Below are 19,901 nucleotides of genomic sequence, written 5' to 3' on the forward strand. Positions count from 1 at the left end.
AAAGCTCTGGTTTTCCCAGTAGTGATGTATGGAAGTGAGAGCTGGACCATAAAGAAGGCTGATCGCCGAAGAATTGATGCTTTTGAATTATGGTGCTGGAGGAGACTCTTGAGAGTCCCATGGACTGCAAGAAGATCAAATGTATCCATTCTTAAGGAAATCGGCCCTGAGTGCTCACTGGAAGGACAGATCCTGGAGCTGAGGCTCTGAATATTTTGGCCACCTCATGAGAAGAGAAGACTCCCTGGAAAAGACCCTGATGTTGGGAAAGATGGAGGGCACAAGGAGAAGGAAACGACAGAGGATGAGATGGTTGGACAGTGTTCTCGAAGCTACCAGCATGAGTTTGACCGAACTGCAGGAGGCAGTGAAAGCCAGAAGTGTCTGGCGTACTCTGGTCCATGGGGTAATGAAGAGTCGGACATGACTAAACAACAACAAATTTTCTCTAAGATCATGTTTATGCATACTTTCCCTTAATATATGCATTTCAGTAAACAATTGTGGGTTGCAGAGCAGCTTCGGAACATTTTGGAAAAGTGCAAATTTCAAAGGGTAGCTGTACTTTGATTCACATATTTTTTCAGAAAGTGTCAACGTGTAAGATTCATAAGATCCCTAACTGGGATTAGGGATGGGTGACAAATTCAAGTAAGCTCTCAGTTAAAGGTGAACTTCCCTAATTTTCACTTACATAATTCAATATATGAGATGAAGCACACACATCTTCGGAATTCTCACTTTTCTGAATTTTGCAGTGTAGTTCTCTAATCAAGTAATATATGCAAAATGCATACGTAATAGTAATGTGTGCATAAAAATGCATATATTTGTGACACTTACACACAAACAGGCATTCTACAACATGTAAATTAGGCAAAATCAGTTTGCATTCATAAAGACTTCTTTAATGCAAACAGATTTGGTAATGTGGAGAACTGAACAAGACTGTAAAAATGAGAAATGGAGAAAGCAAAATTGACAGATTTAATGATCCCTGCTTCTAAATAGGCATGCATCATTCTACTGCAGTGCTCATAAAGTCACCAGTTAGAGTAAAAATATTTTGATTAACTAAAAAGGTGCCTCAGAGAACTGGGAAGTAGATTTTAGTATTTTAAAAAGTCATTTTCAATACAAATACTTATAAAATAATCTAAATTAGAAGTGCTATTTTAGGATATTCATCCCTGCCTTTGTGTGAGAGAAAGCCTCCCCAAAGCTTATTTTTTCTGTGACCCATGCATGCATCTGCTTAAAACAATGAGGCTCTCCTGCCCCCTCTTTCAAAGTCTTTCTTCTTGTTGTCAAAATCAAATTTACACTGAGTTAATAAATTGATGCATCACTTGACTGACTAAACACATAGTTTATCCTAAAATTCCTTTAATCGGGTAACTCACAGCCCTACTGAACCCAAACACAAACTTTTTAGAAATCTCTCCAGATTGGCTTTATAAAATGGAAGGAAAGAAGCAGTTTAAAAGCTATTTAAAATTCCCAGTTTAGATAGACCTTAAAAATATACTTTTACATTTTTTCATACAGTTGGTAAGTTGATCAACAAAGGGTATTTAACAACAAAATACATACAAAGTTGGTAAATGGAGACTTTCTACTGAAAACAAAGGGGTAGTTTTTTTGATTTTTTTTTAATGTTACAAAACAGGCATGCCAAGGGAGAGACTGGCGCAGATGAGTCTGGGGACAGACAGTTTGCTGTGGTTGCCATCCTAACCAAAACGCCACAGGAAACCACTAAGTCTAAACAAGAGACTGACGTTGTGCCAGACCTTCTCTGCTTCCCAAAATGGCAGGGAGCCAAACCTTGAAGGGCCTGATGTTCCCTGGGTGTTAGGACCAGCTTCCTGGGGGCATTTCCTCTCCAGCCTTGTCCTTTCAACCCTAAAAGCAGGGATAGGGAATATTTTGCAGCCAAAGGGCCACATACCTGTTTGGGAAACCTGAGAGCAAGTGGTGGCTGGAGTCAAGAGCAAAAGCAGGCACAGCAATGAATGTGAACATAACCTTTGTACAGTGAGATAGCTTCTAAACACCCACCCATCCAGGCAGGCATTCCATCCAGACACAAACACTTAAGGAAGCTGCAAAGCAGTGCAATGGGAGGGCTTTTGAATTATGGTGCTGGAGGAGACTCTTGAGAGTCCCATGGACTGCAAGAAGATCAAATCTCTCCATTCTGAAGGAAATCAGCCCTGAGCGCTCACTGGAAGGACAGATCGTGAAGCTGAGGCTCCAATACTTTGGCCACCTCATGAGAAGAGAAGACTCCCTGGAAAAGACCCTGATGTTGGGAAAGATGGAGGGCACAAGGAGAAGGGGACGACAGAGAATGAGATGGTTGGATGGTGTTCTTGAAGCTACTAGCATGAGTTTGATCAAACTGCGGGAGGCAGTGGAGGACAGAAGTGCCTGGCGTGCTCTGGTCCATGGGGTCACGAAGAGTCGGACACGACTAAACAACAACAAAATGTGAACTGGTAAGAATCCCAAGGGCAAAGAGGCCTAGATGGCCACCCCAGACCCAACATTCCTCACTCCCACCTAAAAGGTTTGGATTCACAGGGGTCAGCAAACTTTTTCAGCAGGGGACTGGTCCACTGTCCCTCAGAGCTTGTGGGGGAACGGGCTATATTTGGGGGGGGGGGATGAACGAATTCCTATGCCCCACAAATAACCCAGAGATGCATTTTAAATGAACGGACATTTTCTACTCATGTAAAAACACGCCAGACCGTCCCAGACCGTCCGTGGGCCGGATATGGCCCCTGAGCCTTAGATTACCTACCCATAGTTTGGAAGGAAGACTCACTAATACTGTAGAGTCCTCTTCATTATGGTGGCCAGTTATATATTGCCAAAAAGAGGAACTGTTTCACGAAAACAGATGACAAAAGAGGAAAGCAGATTTGCAGAATACTTGCATATGTTAATTTGTTTATATTGTTTTAGCTTCAGAAACAATTACTATTGAGTATAAATCTAATACATCTCACCATTGTAGAGAGATATTTGCGTAGATCTGCCATGGGAATGATATACATTTGATCTGAATTCCCTCAATCAACAAAGCGAAGAGTGTCTGTCCTCAACGCGGGGTTCTGCAACCAAAATATGTATATTAAGGGAAAGTGCCCACAAAAATGCACTTATCAGTAAAAGTAACATTATATTAGGCAAAATTGCTTGCAAGCATGCATATATTAGGCAAAAGTAGGAGAAATATGTATGAAAATGCACGTGAATTTTTGTGCAGACTTCAAAACAAACCCACAAACTGATTTAAAAATGAGATGAACTGAATTTATGACTGAATTGAATTAAAACTAAGAAGCTGAATATTACTTATTTGTTCATCTCTACAGCAGGGTGGGAAAGAAAGGCTGACCTGGCAAACTTTGTGCCTGCTCACTCTGCTGTCCAGTTGCTAATTGCTGATGGACAATTTCAAAGCCCTTAATGTTCCCTTCATTGTTTTTTTATGTTTAAATTGGTTTTGGGCTAGACAGTCCTTCAAATGGTCCTGATGGAGAAGTAGTGTTGTTCAGTGAACATTTAAACCTTGTTCTGAATGCCCGCTGCCCCTGCTTTTAAGGATCACATTAGAAGTTTTGAATCTTTCATACTAGATGGTATTCAGTGTGTACACACAGCCTTGCCTAACATGCCCTAGTGGATGCTCTTGTCTCCCCACCCCAGCTAAGGTAGCAACTCACACATTGCCGAAACCTAGGAAATCATAGGAAAAGAGCACAAAAGACGATACGTGTTTGGATAAATTTGCATAAGCCAAATTGATTGGATAGATGCAGATTTAGAAAGTAATTGGTTGTTGTTGTTGTTTTTAAAAATACAGTGGTACCTCGGGTTACATACGCTTCAGGTTACATACGCTTCAGGTTACAGACTCTGCTAACCAAGAAACATTATCTCGGGTTAAGAACTTTGCTTCAGGATGAGAACAGAAATCATGCTCTGGTGGCGCGGCAGCAGCAGGAGGCCCCATTAGCTAAAGTGGTGCTTCAGGTTAAGAACAGTTTCAGGTTAAGTGCGGACCTCCAGAACGAATTAAGTACTTAACCCGAGGTACCACTGTACAATACTGTAGTGGGAAAGAGTGTGATGAGGCAAGTTGCCTGTGCCTGTTCAATCTGCTGTCCAGCTGCTGCTAACTGTGTGTGGGCACCTTCGAGCCCCCTCCTACTCTCCCTTCTTAGGTGTCCTTATTCTAGGGCTGGTCAGCCAGATGGGTGGTGTATAAATAAACCATCATCATCATTATCATCTTTAGTATTATATTTTCCCCTTGCTGGACCCCCTCCTCTTTGTCACCACTGCCTGTTCATTCCTGTTCTCCCAATCACATCACTGTTTTTCCATCTCCTTGCTTTTGAGGTTCCTTGTGTGTCTATCAGTTGGCAGAGTAAAGCATCCACCTCAGTCGGCCGATTTGTGCCTTAATAATTTGACCGGTATGGAGATTCTCGACTGGTGGGGGAGGGAGGCACCATTTGATGCTCTGTCTCAGGCAGCAAAATGACTTGGGCTGGTCATCCTTGCATGCTTGGAAAGGTCAAGTGAACAGACAGCAATAGCAAGAAGGAGAAAGAGCAGGGCACTCAGCAATAGGCCCACAGCTAGGATATGGGCCTTAGCAGGTGCCGAAGACTATTGACCTCTGGTGGTTCCAGAGTGGTTTAAATAAAGAGAACAATTTAAACAAGTACGATTAAAAATAATAAAATAAAAACCACAAGAAACAACAGGAGAGAACTGCAGTCCTCGGAAATCCAAGATTATTCATTCTCTTTCTTGTTTTCTCTTTTTTAAAAAAAATCTGCTCTAAAGATTACCAAGGATACAATCGTATAAGCCCACTCACTTGGAATATAAAAAAAACCAATAAGGCAGGTTGTGAGAGGCTTGGTGAGGGCAGACTGGGGATGGCAGGACAGTGCCCCGTTCACCCTCATTGGCCAACATTCACAGGCTACAGGTTCCCACCCTGACCTATGTTGAAAGGCTATAGATGTTGGAGCCTTTTATCTTAGAAGATAAAAGACAGGCCTGAAAGTATATATTAAAATGCTGGCTGATCTGAAGGAAGCAAAGAGAGAGAAAAGAAGCTCACACCCCACCCTTTGATACTAGAATTTGGGGGCTAATGCCATGAAATTCAGGTCTGACATAAAGAAAACACTGCTCCGTTTACAAGCCACACACTTGACACATGGCTTTCATTACCACAGGGGCTGGAGATGGCTTCTCTAGTTTAGACTGGCGGTTTTAGATGGATCAGAGACATGCAGGGAGGAGATCTCAGAGAGTGGCTGTTCATTCACCACGACAACTAAACAAGAGTGGGTGCTTGGCAACAGGAGAAAAGTTACCTCTATCATGGCCCCCCACTTCCTTCCCCCAGAAGACACTAGTGGGAAGGGTGGCTCTAAGGAAGACCAAGAAATGCCACTGGAACAATTCCCATCATCTCTGACTATCGGCCATGCTAACTAGGGCTGGTGGGAGCTATAATCCAACAACATCTGGAGGGGGGCAATATGTTATTTTTGTTCCCGATACCATACCTGAGTGTCATTTTATTATGAGAATCCTTTGTAACCTGCTTTGGGAACCTCTCGGGGCTATAAATTAGGATAACAGTATTTTTCTCTTTTTTAGTAGGAACAGGCTCACATTGATGTAAGTTTACATGAAATGAGTGGTTAATTGAACCACTCTTTACTTTATACAAACTGTACATATAAAATACTTTTGCAGAATGCTGCTGGACCCTCAACCAGTCAACTGTGAAAATATAAATATGCCTTCTCCCCAACCAATACTATAATAAGCATAAGCTTGCAAAACAGAGAACTTATAAGTCTTCATCTTTCATTTCTTTCTGTCAAAGACTGCTTCCTTGCAACAAATATTGTTCCTCCTCTCTGGCCCCTTTCCCTCCATAAATGGTAGCGAGCCAGAATGAATCCTCCAAAAATCATAATTCGGACTACAAACATTTATATGGACGCTTGTGGCAACATAACAGTGATCACCATGCCTCGCTTCAAGAGGACAGGAGGCGATTCAGTAGCGATCCGTCAGCTCTGGTTGATTCACCGAGGAAAAGGAGAATTACAGGGCCCACTGGAGATACGATGAGCCAAATTCCACACTCCTGCAGGAACTGTTCCATGCAATCACTGAGCATGTTAACATATCGGGCGCAAAGCTCACGGGACTGTAGCAAAAGCGTATCACAGCCCTCCTGCTTTGGGCTTTAAATACCATCTTCCTGTTTCCATTGGAAACCATAGCAAAACTTGCAGCACAGAGGGTAGAGGGAGAAGAACAACTTTATAGCAATCAAACTGTAGTAATATTATTAGTGTTGAATATAATAAGAGCCCTACCAAAGACCCATTTAATCCAGCAGTCTCTTCTCATAGTGACCAACTAGATGCCCACAAGAAGCACCTAAGCGCAACAGCACTCTCCCTACTGGCAATTACCGGTACCAGCAACTGGCATTCAAAGGCATACATAATGCAGTGGGGGAAACCACTGGTGGAGGAAGAGGAGTGCGGGGGGAGTGCACCGCCCCCGGCAGCGCGATCCCGGTGGGGTGCCATCGCGGCTGTCCTCCCCCGCCCACGCTGGGCACCACGCCCCCTAGGATGCGCGCCAGCCTCGCCGCCGCCTGCTCTCCACCCCTGGTGCTGGAGCATGAAGCTCCGCCACTGGGGAACACAGCATATGCACAATGGCTAGCAGCCTGATCTTCCATGAATTTGCCTAATCCTCTTCTATAGCTATCCAAGTTAGTGGTCACCATCACTGCATTTGGTGAGAGTGAATTCCATATTTTAACTAAGAAGTCCCAAAGAAGTCCCTCTTTTTGTCTGCCCTGAATCTTCCAACATTCAACTTTCTTGGATGTCCGTGAGTTCTAGTACTATGAAAGGAGAAAAAACTTATCTCTGTCCACTTTCTCAACACCATACATAATTTTATGCACTCCTATCATGTCTCTTCTTCCTCACCTTTTCTCTGAACTAAAAAGCACCAGATGCTGTAACCTTTCCTCACAGAGGAGCAGGCCTGGCATCAGTAGGTGGTTTTCTGGGGCAGCTGCAGAGAGGCAATTGCCACTCCTGACAAGGACTGCCTTTCCTGATGTGCTGATGGGTAGCAATATAGTTGCTCACAGTGGGGTGTGTCAGGGACCCCAGGTTCCACAGCCTCACTTATCACATGTACATGTGTGTGTGCTTCTTTATTTATTTATTTTCATTGCCACCAATTCCCTCAGAATACTTCAAAACTTCCTGGCAGCTTGGCTGGGTTTGGACAAAAGATGGACTCAACCACTAGTGACAAGAGAAACTTAAACTTGTTTAATAAGGGGATTTTATATACACAAGGGAAAACTCAGGGCTGGCTCACCCATGAGGTGGACTGCAACAGCCACCTCAGGTGGCAGAATCCTGTGGGGCGGAGCCTCTACAGGAGCCCCACCCACCCCTGCTGCCACTGCTGGGGTCTCTCTCTCTCTCGCTGAACCTGTCACCTAGCAACCACTGCTAGACAGGCCTCTAACATTATAAGGCCTCATGACAGTCCCAGAAGACTGTTATAAAAAGTAATAATTTTGAGTGTCATGAAAGATAAGAAAACTGTTGAATATTTAATTATTATTATTATTATTGTTATTACTACCATTAACATCGTCGTCGTCATCATCGTCATCATTCTTAAATCCCTATATAATTTAGGACCCAGTTGCCTCTTGCTTTATTTTCATGGCTGGGCCTTAAAATATATGGGGAGGCCCTTTTTGTCATTCCACCTCTTAGTGTAGCCCATGGTTTGGTGACTCAAGACAGCACATTTTGGGAGGTGTAGAATTCCCTCTCTAATGAGGTAAAGCTGTCACTGACATTGTTCTGTTTTCAGTGCAGCTAAGAACCAAGCCTACCTCTAGGCTTGTAGCACCTTCAGATGTTTGCAAGGTTGCCACATAGGTGGTGCGTCAAATTTATTCTATGTTGCTCCAGAGAGTAGGACCCAAACCACAATGGGTTTGAATTATGAGGGGGGGAAAGAATTTTCACTAAACAGTAGGCATAATTTCCTTAGTGTCGGAGCTGTTCAGCAGTGGACAGACTGCACTGGAATATGGGGGACTCTCCTTCCTTAAAGGCCTTTAAGCAAGCAGAATGTCCCCCTTTCAGGGATGTTGCATATAGCAGTGGATTGCTTGCACGGAGCAGGGATTGAACCAGATGACCTGTGAGGTCCTTTCCTACTGTGAGAGTCTAACCCCTCTCCACAACCACCAAGGCTACTGAAACAAAATGAGAAACCCTGTCACTTGCCTTCCAGAAGCTCTGTCTATATCCCAAGTTCCTGAAACAATACATAACTACGTTCATGGGTGTGCAAGGATGATGAAATAACTGACACAGCCAGGATTAGTTTTGGCCTTTTGGCCTACTACTGTTCCAGCATTTCACAGAGGAGCAAACCATATGGGTCAGCTGTTTCCCTGTGGTCAGCAGCATGGTCAGCCAAAGAATTTTTGAAGGCTGTCTCAAGTCCTGCTGCTACATGATGCACTGCAAAGCAGACAAATGGCTCTCGCTTTCAGCTTTGGTGTGTCCTGGTCATTGATGGCAGACAATAAACACAACAGACAATTTGTATGTTTAGAAGCCCCTGGATTGGCTATCATACTCATATGACAAGGCTGGGATTGGGCAAGCAGAAAGAAGGAGCTCTGCACAGAGCTGGCAGAGAGCTAATTGTGGGAATGGAGAACTTATCCTTCTTAGCTGTAAGCTTGTTTCTGAATTTCACATACTTAGGCCCAAAGGTGAGGAAGTACCACAGCTGGGCTGGCCAGCCAAAGACCTTCAGCCTGAATTGGTTCAATACATAATGGGGGTGAGCAACCCAAACTATTCTTATACCCTCACACAATTATAATACAGTTTATTTCAAGACCAATACAGGTACCTGATGACATCCCTGGAATATGGCCTCAACCAGGGGTATCAACTTGAATAAAATATTAGAGGGCCCCAGGTAAGCCCCACCCCACCTAATCAATCACACAATGGGGCACACCCCACACCATTTGAATTGCAATACCCATCAACTTTGGGGGCCCCACATTTTATGGGAGGGTGAAGGGACCTCGGCTCCTGGGAGTTGGCTCCTATGGCCTCAATGCCTCCCCCCAACCCCCCAGTAGCCCCCTATTCCTGATTGGATTTCAGCACCCCAAGCAACATGGTCCTGGTAAATGTAATTTTTCCAGGGCAGCTTTGCTCAGGTGACATGTCAGATGCCCTGGGGACTACAAGTCCTGGGGCTCCTGGTATTAGGAATTCATAGCAGCAATGATGGTGTTAGGGGTGGAGGGAGACCCCCAGCCAGTCACCCTATCATTGCTGCCATAGTGAACACCAGGCCAGGTAAATGGGGAGGTGAGGGTAATGAATTCTTCTCCAGCTCAAGCTACAGACTAAGGCAGATTGGAACTTGTGGAGCCACAATGTCCACCCTGGAATGAAGATGAGCATTACAAGCCTTCACATTCTGAACCAGTGGGAGTTGACAAGGTTCCTGCACAGATGATCTCCCATAGAAACAAGGCTTCCAGATTGAGGGAAGACAATAGCTCTGTAATATTTATATCAACTGACTCCTAGTGCCCAAAGGATTTTGGGTTGTTGTCATGCAAGTTTCCCAGTTGGAATGGTGGGTGGTTTCATCCTCTGACCAAGACAGGGGCTTGATCTTCAAGGCTATTCACGCTCCACAGTGACTGGCACTTCAGGCCCTGTGCTTCTGAAAACAAACCAATTAAACAATAAGCAGATGAAGTGCTTACTCCCAAGTGTTTCTGCTGCTCTTTGTGTGTATGAACAGAACATCTAGGGTGTTTCATCCCTCGCTGCTAAAGTCCTTCTTTCCTCCCTGTTAGAGTCCCTGCAAGCAAACAAACCAGAAAGAGTTATGGGATGGGGCTGGACATCAAGCATTTTGCATGGTTAGGAGGAGAAATATTGGTGGGGGGAAGAAACCAGGACTAATTTGCTTCTGCAAGAAACCATGGCAAGGCAGAAATAAATATGCCAGTTAGTGCAAAAGCAATTGGGAATCTCTTCTTGGCCGCTCTATGGGGTTTTGGAATGTGCTGCAGTTTGGGTGGCGAGAGTGGTCTGTCCCACAAGGCTTTCTCTGTGGTTAAATCCAATTATCAGATCTGGCAAAAAGTTTCCAATGGGGCTGCTGTCTCTTTCAAGAGGGAAACTACATTAATAGGAGAAGCATGCAGACAGACCCCTGAGATGTGGCATCTTTGTGATCTGTAGTGTTAGACATTGTGCATCTCGACCACCACACTTCAACCGCCACACACATATACCCATAGCAAAGCCAACAGTGTCAGGAAACTATTAACATCCAACCCATATCCCATTTTCTGAAATGCAGATTGGGTTGCCTGGAACTTAGTGTGCAGCAGTGCTGGTGGAGGGAGGGAAGGGATGAAAGCCAGTTATTAGAAGCCCCAGAACATGATTCCACTCCTATATAAATATCAGCCAGAGAAAAGGGGAGGAAATTATGCAAATATAATTTCCTACAACCCCCTTTGCAGCAAAGTATGCAATTGCAATTTTCCAAAAGAACGGGCAAGAAAATAAGAGCCAATGTTTTTCCTGTCTCAGAGCCTCATAAAACAAGCAGCATATTTTTTTTGGTTTCGGGAAAACAATCATATTACCCTCGGCAATAGACTTTTTTCTTCTTCAAATTTTGCCGGAAAAAAATAAAAGCAACACGCAAAAATCCTGTTTACTGGCAAACACATACAACCACTCCAGTGAAAATGCTTTGGAAAGAGTTAGCATATGGAGGCCAGATAGAGCAAGAGAAAGAGGCCTAAAGATAGAAAGAGCCATGAATCTCAGCGGGTGACCCTCGGGCCTAGCTTACCTCACAGGTTGTTGTGGAATTAAAATGGAACGTGAGGAATTGTGTATGAAAGAAAGGTGGGATACAAATGCAGTTTTAAAAAGATCTGCTTAAAATAAGTTATTCAGGGAAGATTTTTATCCTAGGGTGTGCGTGCGTGCGTGTGTGTGTGTGTGAGAGAGAGAGAGAGAGAGAGAGAGAGAGAGAGAGAGAAGTGTGTGCATGATTCAGTGATAAAATGTGGCATATACCTCATGTGAGCATATATGTGTGCATAAGTGTGTGGTCCTGCACACTTTGGCCCCATTTCATTCTGACCCCACCCAACTATACTGTCATACAGTGGTGTAATATGGTCCTCTGGATGAAAAGGTTTAGCCACCTGGTCCTAGAATTCAGGCAGCTGGTGTGGAGACTTCTAATCCAGGGACAGGGACCTTCATGTCTCATGGCTCCTCAAAATCACTGGCAGTGTTGAGATCTGCTGAAGGTCCAGCTCCCCTTGCTTCTCATCTGAGGAGACTTCAGATGTGAGGCCTGTGCAGGGCTAGTCTGTACTCAGTACTGTTGACACTGACAGCAGCCCTCTAGAATAGCAGACAGGAGGCTTTCCCCAGCTCTGTGTGGAGATGCCAGAGACTAAACTAGGCACCTTTTGCATTTCAAATAATGTGCTCTGCTATTGAGCTACAGCTCCTGTCCACAGACCTCTAGTTTGCCTGGAAAGGCTCCTCTTGTCCAAAGGGGAGGAGGAGGAGGAGGAGGAGGAGGAGGAAAGAGACAAAGGCACCAGCAGATGGAATTGATCCCACAGGGAGCTGCTCTTTTTATATACTGAGGATAATAATAGGCGAGTGAAGCTGACCCCCATGCATTGAAAGAGCACAAGAGGGGTTACAGAGCTGTGCAGGGTAACTTTGCTCTTCACCACTGACCCCACCCCTATGTGAGATGCTCCTTTCTTCACAGAAGGAGCAGGGGACTTGTGGCCCTCCAAATGTTGTTAGACTCCAACTCTTATCAGCCCTTATCACTCCCTCTCTCATAACACCAGAAGTTGCGAACTTCAAATGAATCTGAACGTTGGAAGATTCCAGACAAACAAAATTACTTTTTTACAGGGTGCATCTTTAAACTGCGCAATTTGCTCCTACAAGAAGCAGCAATGGCCACAAACTTGGAGATGGCCCTGGTTGCCTACTACCTCCCTCCTCAGTCTCAGTTTTGTCCTTGTAGAACTTAGCATTAGAATTAGTTGCCTGTCTGGCTCCACTTACAGTTGGTCTCCCTGCCTTCCACGCCACTAGTCCCAAAGGGCACCAGCCATCTCTGATGATTATAATTTGTGCACAAAAACGTGCCCCTACAACATACCAGTGCATTTTCCTTGTGTGTGCATACATACATGCTTTTCCTACTTAGAATCAAATTCCATGTCATTTAGAAGCCTTAACAGAGGGATAGAAAATCCTCAAAACTAGAAATTATTAATACAGAAAAGTGTTATATTTCCTTTTTTAATTAGAAACATTAGTGGAGAGCAGCTGTGTGGTCTGTGGGGAGTATCCTTAGCGGGGGGCGGTGAGAAATGGACATGTTTGATCAGGGTCTGGAGTTCCAGGGGAGCCAAGGCTACTCAATTTTCTTTTAAAATTATCAGCCACTTTTTGCATTGCCATACAATGTTTGCATAACTTGAATATTTGAATACTTCAGATATCACATAAGAACAAAAGAAGAGCCTGTTGGATCAAGCCAGTGGCCCATCTGGTCCAACAAACCAGTCTGATGGGTGGGGTACAAATGATAAATAATAATATTACACAACTGCAAATATACATAGCTTTCTGCCTGGTAATATATATTCACCAGTTTTGCACTTTATTAAACAAATTAATAATAAAAATTAATGACAATCTTAAAATGTTACATGATAAATTACCTGTCAAATACGATGGGTCATGCAAATCTGTTCAATATAAAACTGAGAACAGGATGCTGGGCTCAATGGGCCAGGGGCCTCATCAAGCAGGGATCTTATAGTCTTATGCAGGTTGTGAAACACAGCTTTTCTCAGTGCAAAATTTGGCCTCAGGATATACACACAGACAGACAGACACACACACACACACACACACACACACACACTGTGTGGAGTATGGAGAGTTCTAACTATTGTTAGATTATCCAATACCAATGAAATCATAGTCCAACTTTTTCAACATTAGAAATGCTGAGGATCAGCCTGACCAGTTGCTGTTGTGATCCCAAAGTCACATTATGATATATTGCTTTAAAATTCTGAGTACAGGTAGGCGAGTGCATGTTCAAATAATCCCCACCTTAAAAAAATAACTAAAATTATACACAAAGAAAGAAAGACATGAGGAAGAATGCTGAAAAGCCACATAGTGTGCTACTATTGCATGTTTGAATCAGACTTTAGATATCTTGAAATACACCAAAGATTTTGGGATTAAAATAAAAATAAAAATCAGCTGCTTCATCTGACAATAAAGTGGTTCCATTTGGGATTTGCGTTGTGTAAATCTGTAAAGACCGGTGAAGAGGGCAATGGTTTATTGCACTAACAGCATCATTTTCGTTCAGAGGCAGATGTTTTTATGAAAACAGGAGATCAATAGGTCCAAGCAATTGAGCTGACCTGCTGTACAGGAGGGCAGAATGAAAGGAGAATCTTGCTTGGGTTCAAGAAAGCAGCAGCTGTTCCGTTTCCCCTTTGAAAATCCAAGTTACATTGTGAACACAGAGCCATAAAACACTGTCCATTGTTGCATGGATGTATTCCGGAAGTTTCCACTTAGCAAAGGGGCCGCCTTCGGAGCAAAATTGTATGGCAGCCTTCACCAGTCTGGTTCCTTCCAGCTGGGTTGGCTGAAGCTGATGGGAGTCTGGTTCCTTCCAGCTGGGTTGGCTGAAGCTGATGGGAGTTATAGTCCAAAACATCTGGGTGGCACCTGACTGGTGAAGGCTGCTGTATGGTTTCAGACGTTCTTTTGTAAGCATCGTTGCTCCACGGTGATAACCTCCAAATGTTTTTAAGACTACAACTCCCATCACCCCTGACCACTGGCCAAACCAATTGAGGCTGGTGGGAATTGCGTTGGGGTTGCATTTAATGTGACTTCCCTTTCCTCCCTCTTGCCTCATTTTTCCAAGCTTAAGTTCAGTTCTCCACATTTCCATGTCAATTTGTAATTTTTTTTAAAAAAAAACCTCCTTTTTGCATGTTCTTTTTACCAGTATAAAACTGGTAACACTGTACCCTGCTATATGAATTTTTGTACACACTACTTAGCTGGTGAACTGCATTGCAAAATTCGCAGATGGGCAAATTTTGAAGGGTGGCTGCATTTCGGTTTGCGTATTGTTTTGGAAAAAGTGAATGAGGTAGGCTCGCCTTTAAATGTAAACTGAATTGGATTTGCCCCCCATTCCCCCCTCTTTGCAAATTGAAAATTGTTTTACTCATCATGAAACAAACAAACAAAAACACAGTTAAATATAATTATCAACCCATTTAAAACACCAGTTTAGCTAATGGTGTTTTAAATGGGTTGATAATTATATTTAGCAACAGGCTCAATACACTGATGCCCAGCATAATGTCAAGACCCTTGAGCATGGCCCTGGAAAAACTTATGACTCTCACTCTTTCAACACTAGACGAGCCCTGCTGGATCAGACCAAAGGCTTATCTGTCCAGCGTCCTGTTCTCACAGTGGTGAACCAGATGTCTGTGGGAAGCCTGCAACTGGGACATAAATGCAGCAATATTCTCACCACTTCCACTCTCCGCCAGCAACTGGTATTCAGAGACACACTGCTTCTGATATGGGATGAATGATAGGGTATCAAATGATGAAGTTGGACGTGGCAGGAGTTTGTGTAGCAGATCAAGTGACAAAACAACTGATGAGAATACATACCCTGAAGAACAATCAGCATCTTTCATAGAGAGCAGTTAATAAATAGCAGGTCTTATTCACTCCAGTTTTGTTTCTTTGACAGTAGTCTTAAGGCAAGCCATCAGCCTATGTCTCCCCCACATCCCTGCCATGATCAAGTGCTAGACTTGTTTACGTGGAGGAATGAATAAGGTGTTTGAGTCTGATTGATCTTCCTTGTTTCTAGGAGAGAGATTAATTTAAAGACACATGTTGAGAGAACAAAGGTGGGCTGATGTTGTATTTACTTTGAAGTGGTTGGAAGAATGTCTGCTATTCCAACAAACCTCCCCACCCCCTGGCCAGGCAGAGATGGATTCTCCACCACCACCATTATAAATAAATGGCCCCCACCCACATCAGTAGGACTGTAGAAATTCCAAGCTGTGCTTTGATTGAGGAAGAGAAGTTGGTGTGGTGGCGGTAATGATGATAATAATTGCTTGAAGTAAGATGGTTCCGAGTAACTAATTCACTGAATTAAAAAATCTCTGAATTGCACCTTAAAGTAGTTTCTCTAATTTCTGGGTGAACTGAACATGAATGAAGTTCTTTTTGTGGTGAGGCCTTTGGCAATTTTTATTTAAATTCAGTTTTAATTTTAATTCAAACACACACACACATACACAGTTTCATTGCACTTCTGTGTTTGATTGTGGCCACTGCATTTACCATTTCATCTATCTGAAAAGTGATGCTGCTCTTTAAGCTTATAGATCATAATGGATGGAAAAATTTAATGAAACAATTGTTCGCATTACAACGTGTGTGTGCTAATGCCTTCTTAAGTCTCCTTGGGTATATTTTATACTTTAGCAGAGCAGCTTGCAAAATTCTGAAAACACACACAAAAAAAAGCTGAGAATCACATTAATTAATTGGGAATTGAACTGAAACTGAATTAGTTCCTTTTTGGAGGCAGTGAAATAGATATGAAACCTTTTAAAGATAAACTTCCTATGCCTTAATAATATATTAATGTCAGGTTTTAAACTGGAAGAAGCATTTCATGAAACTGCTCTCTGAATATAATTTTAAAGTACCTCAAAGTCTTGTGGCATTGAAAAGACTGTATTTTATTATTGCATGAGCTTTCAATGACTAGAATCCACCTCAAAATAAACTTGTTGCTACGTATTCAAAGGGCCACAAGACCTTGCTGTTGTACCTGCAGCAGAACACAGCTCCTTTTGGTGGTTTTGTTGGGTTTTGTTGCATTTCTCCGCAATTTAAATTTTTTTATATATATAAAATATTTATTGAAGTTTTACAATTTTTATCAGACACAACAATGCAAACAAACAAAAACAAAGCACAATTTAATAATTGCTTTTAAAAAAAATGTATTCCTGCACTTGGAAGGCCCTTTGAGTATTTGGATCAGGCAAAGTTCAAACCAATGTATACTTACTATGACATCTCACTGTGGGACTTAGGCCATACCTACACTACACATTTAAAGAAGTATCATGCCAGTTTAACAGTCATGGCTTCACCCAAAGAATCCTGAGAGCTATAGCTTGTTAATGGTGCTGGAAGTTGTTAGGCGATCCCTATTCCCCTCACAAAGCTACAGTTCCAAAGTTTCTTTGCAAGAGGGATTTATTGTTAAGCCACTCGGAGAAGTGTAGCTCTGTGAGGGGAATAGGGCTCCCCTAGCAACTCTTAGCAGCATTAACCAACTACCATTCCCAGGATTCCTTGGGGTTTTAACTGTGTGGTGCAGATGTGGCCTGGCTTTCAGGAAAGTGTTGTAATATTTCAGCCTGAAGGAAGGAAGGAACTAGCCCAGAATTAGAACTGGCTGGCAGCGCAGCTCTTTGGTTTTAACTTTAAAAGCGACACTCTGATCTGGCAATGTAATTTCCCTTGCATCCCCAGTAAATTCTACCAGACGGGAGCGAACTATTATTTAATAAGCATACAGTAGCTGAAAGAAACAAGCTGATGATGTACTGCTGTAAAGGAGCTGCAGGGGGAGGGGGGAAGCGCCTGGGAAATTCCATGCTACTGCATTTAATAAATACTTTTAAATTAGATTTGTGCATTTCCTCAGACTAAGCGCCCAGTTTCCATATGTGGTTTCATTTGGAACTGCCACGCCAACAAGAGTCAAGTGGCCTGTTTTGTCTGATGACTTGATTCAGTTATGAGTAAGGTTGCCAGATGCCCCACTTGAAGGCACACCCTGTATTTAAGGGAACGTACCCTATTCCAGCATATGCAAGGTCGCCTGTGTGTATACTGTGACTCCACACAAACGCAGCAAAAGAATGTGGTATCTGGCATTAAGGGTGAGGGAGAAAGTTGCATTCAGTTCACATTCAAAGGTGGATGCAGCTAGTTCACATTTCCTGAGACAATACGTGACCCGAAACACAGCCATCCGTCAAAATTTGCACCTCTGAATTTTGCAATCAAGTTCTCCAGCCAAATAATGTGTACAAAAATGCATATGTTAGCGGCAAGTGTGCACTAAGACATACATTAGTGAAGGCAACAAGCAATAGTGTGTTATATTAGGAAAAATTACTTGCAAAAGTATGTATATTAGGCAAAATATCAAACCAAAATGTGCATATTACTAGAAATTAACACTAAAATGCTGAGTAATTTTCATGAAGGGTTGTTGTTTTTAAATGCAAACTGATGCAAAAATGTGGATCTGAACTTAAGATCTGAAATATGAGAAAGTGAGAGGAACTGAAGATGATTGATTCATGCATCCCTATCTGGCACAGAATTCAGCCCCCTAAGAATGAACCTTCCTTCCTACCTACCTGCTCTAGCCATTGTTGTTATGATGCAAATATACATTTGAAAGTATATGGATCTCAAATCTTAAAAGCAAGGATTTGCTGGATAAGAGCCCCCTGATCAGGAGTTTGTGAAATTAGTAGAACTGGGGGATGGGGTGGGGGGTGAGACACATTCAAATCTTCACTCAGCCACAAAGCTGCCTAGGGGACATTGGGTTACCAGTTAGTATCTTTCAGCCTAATCTACCTCACTGGACTGCTGTCAGGATAAAATGGATGGGGCCACAATGTACACAACCTTGAACTCCTGGGAGGAAAGATGGGATAAAAGTATAATAAAATTCATAGTTGCCTTGGTGCATAATGTTAATCTGTAATCCTTCCTTTCCCTGACAATTACTAGTTTTACTGTTAAATAACCAGAATAAATCTGAATATATTTTGGAGCAACTGAAAGGATACCGAGAATCTGAAAGAAGTTCTCAGTGGTTTCTGGGACCAAAATATTAATAAAATAATGAGTTGAGTCAAAACTATGCTTCATAAATCTACTATACATTTTTGGAAGTGGTTTGTCTGTCTGTCCATCCATCTGTTCTCTATACCTCTGGAGGTAATTAAAATTATTTAAAACCCAAGTGGGGAAAAGCTTAAAGCAGACTTCAAATTCCAAATCTCCCTGTCAAGGCGCATCCTACTGATTACATAAATAAAGAGAGCCCTGCTGGATCAAACCTAGGCCCTATCTAGTTCTGCATCCTCTTTCCCTCAGAGGCCAACCAGATGCCTTTGAGACTCCCACCGGCAGGACCTGCACACAGCAGCACTCTCCCACTCATGATGCCCAGTGGCTGGTATTCAGGGGTATATCTGCTTCCGACACTGGATTTGAAAATAAAAAACACCACCATCAGAATGTTGTTACACATACCTAGGGTGAGACCACACCTTGGAATGCTGTGGACAGTTCCAATCTCCTCGCCTCAGAAGGGATATTGCAAAGGAGCACAAAAGGGTGACCAAAATGATCCAAGGATTGGAACAACTCCAACATGAGGAGAGACTGCAGCATTTGGGGTCTTTCAGTTTAGAAAAAAGGAGAGTAAGGGGGATGTAATAGAGACATATACAGTGGTACCTCGGGTTACAGACGCTTCAGGTTACAGGTGCTTCAGGTTACAGACTCTGCTAACCCAGAAATAGTACCTCAGGTTAAGAACTTTGCTTCAGAATGAGAACAGAAATCATGCTCTGGCAGCGCGACGGCAGCAGGAGGCCCCATTAGCTAAAGTGGTGCTTCAGGTTAAGAACAGTTTCAGGTTAAGAATGGACCTCTGGCACGAATTAAGTTCTTAACCCGAGGTACCACTGTAATATTATCTATGGCGAAAGTGGATAGGGAGAATTATGTGGATAAATACATATATGCCACAACAATGGCTTGACCATACTACTTTACAACTCTGACAAAATATGAGCTGTGAGCTGGCTGCCTGCAGCGGCTGCGTCTGATTACTGGAAAGAGGCGTAAAACACTGGGAAATTAAAGGGTTCTTGTCGCACGCTCTTCTCAGCTTTATTTTACTTTTCTGTGCTCAGAACCTGGGCACTTGCGTCATCGTTCATCTCTGTGACTGGAAACCGGAACTTCTCACTACTATTCTCTTCTTGAGTGACTTGCAAAGTTGCTGAAACCTAGAGAAGGTGGTTGGGCTGGAGAGGCAGGAGGAAGCCGGGGGGGGGGGAGAGGTCTGCATTTACGCCAAAGAGCTGTGGCTTATCTGCAAGGATCAACTCTGCAAAGAAACCACAGAGACAAATCACCACCGCAACGTAGGGGAGTTAAGATTGCACCTGCTTTTCCCCAGCAGTAGATGGGCTTTAATTCAGGCCTGGACTCACTGGGGACTCAGAACTAAGCCCGTGGCTGAGAGCCCCTGGAATAGGTTGCCTCACTATTAAGAGAAATGTGCCTTCAAACACACGCAGAGTGCATTTTGCTCGCCTGTGCATGATCACAGCCAACCCAAACACACAACTGGGGTTACGTGGCACAGCAAAGCTGGAACCCCAAAAGCGGTCCTGTTCTTGCCACATGCCTCAGACTCAAGACACATCAAAAGCAACAAGACATTAAGATGCCACCTCCCTTAAAAAAAATATGAAA

The 19,901-nt window shown here is 43.1% G+C and overlaps 1 protein-coding gene across 1 annotated transcript in view; it reads right to left on the reverse strand.

Moving 5' to 3' along the window:
• The window catches only part of RUNX3 (RUNX family transcription factor 3), a 137,741-nt gene extending 134,647 nt beyond the window's left edge, over positions 1-3,094 (reverse strand). Inside the window, exon 1 of the mRNA XM_083511985.1 lies at positions 3,018-3,094. The gene's annotated coding sequence lies outside the window, so the exon portion shown is untranslated. The remainder of the gene's footprint in view (positions 1-3,017) is intronic.
• Between the last annotated feature and the right edge of the window lie 16,807 nt (positions 3,095-19,901).

This window comes from Podarcis liolepis, assembly GCF_965112155.1.
Source record: "Podarcis liolepis genome assembly, chromosome: 7".
NCBI classification, from domain to species: Eukaryota; Metazoa; Chordata; class Lepidosauria; order Squamata; family Lacertidae; genus Podarcis; species Podarcis liolepis.